General features: G+C 39.5%; 1 pseudogene; it reads left to right on the top strand.

Annotated features, from left to right (window-relative positions):
• The first annotated feature begins 303 nt into the window (after window positions 1-303).
• On the top strand, window positions 304-1,389 carry LOC115235492 (annotated as a pseudogene).
• Window positions 1,390-1,535: the final 146 nt, after the last annotated feature.

Raw genomic sequence — 1,535 nt, 5'->3', positions numbered from 1 at the left:
GACCCGCAATTCGCCGACAAGAAACATCCGGCCGCTTCCGGTCGAGATCCGCTTCTTGTCGTGAAAAAATTCAAGTATATTCATAATATATCCCGAAGATTGTGTCTGTATATCGTGTGTGTAATAGAAATACAAGTATAAAATTCAAATTGGCGTCGATATATAGAGTCTTTATTAATTTCAATAAATTTTTTTTTTTTTTTTTTTTCTTTAGAGAAACATATCGAAATTAACTCTCTTTTAATACAAATATTGATGTTCATCTCGCAAATAATTTAAGAAAAGAGGCTCTGTTTAACATTTAAATTGCTCAAGCCAATTTCTTCCGGTTGTGTCAACAGGTAGAAATCAAAACAAAACAATGTACTTTCTTGAAACGTACCGCTTGCGACGCTCCACTTTCTCTCGCGCGTCTTCTTTTTTTAATGACACTCATTAGGATCATTTATAATGGTCAACGACCGCGTACGCGATGGCGAACGACACAAATTACGTTTTACATAATGCCATCCCTACTCGATGCACTCGTCCTCGCGGAAACGTTCGTATAAAAAGAAAGAGAGAACCATCGGACGAACGATTGACAGTTTGTTGTTCATTGCGATTTCCGAAGATGGCGAAGTTTGCGATCGTTGCGATCGTTCTTTTGGTGAGCGTCAGCTCGCAATCTCAAAGAATAATTAGAGAAACGTCCACGCAAGTCCCAGGTGAAAGATAATTCATTCAGAAATTATTATATTAATTATAATATATAATAAGATTCTAATTCCCGATAAATACTCGAGATTTTTTAAAGAGACTCGTTATTTTCTTTGATCGCAAGACGCAAATGCCGTGGCCATCCGGGACATCCTGCAGAAGATCTCGAGCGGAGAATCGAACACGGAGGACGACGCGAAACTCGTCGAGATGATTAAGGAGAAGATCGTGAGGACCGCGGAGGAGATAAAAACACCCGCAGGATCGATCGAGGCGGCCGCGAAAAAGGCTCAGATACTAGTGTCTGAATTGACCTCGGCGTATACAAGCGCCATTTATAAATCCAAGTCGCTTGTGGACGGTCGAGAGAATTTCGCGCGCTTTCAGACCACCGTTCAGGCAATCGTGGATTTCATAAAAAACGGCCAGTTCTTGGCCAATTCGTAGCCAACGTTAATAACCGTTTGACTTTTCGGCCGAGCTGAATATTTCCATTTTCTTTCACTGTCTATTGCAAGCTATTGCCTATCTAATGTTGCAGATGTACCGTAGAGAATCGATAAATATAGTTGTGATTTAATCATACAAATCATGTACACATCCTTTATTTCCTTTCGCTCTTAGATGCGCTTATAATTATAGTATGTTAAGTAATAAGTATTCGGTAAAATATCTGTACGAAGATGAGAATTATTTATCCTGGTTACACAAAATGTCGAAGACTTTATTACATCTCGCGTGTAACCTTCCGCAATGCGCACGCAAACTTCGTTTATATATTATATTTTTCTGTCTGGTAAAAAGAAGAGCGGGCGCGGCGGTAAAACGTCAGAATT

This window comes from Formica exsecta, unplaced genomic scaffold, assembly GCF_003651465.1.
Source record: "Formica exsecta isolate Colony F162 unplaced genomic scaffold, ASM365146v1 scaffold223, whole genome shotgun sequence".
NCBI lineage: Eukaryota > Metazoa > Arthropoda > Insecta > Hymenoptera > Formicidae > Formica > Formica exsecta.
The sequence above is the reverse complement of the archived record's forward strand: the minus strand, read 5'-3'. Positions and strand labels throughout refer to the sequence as shown.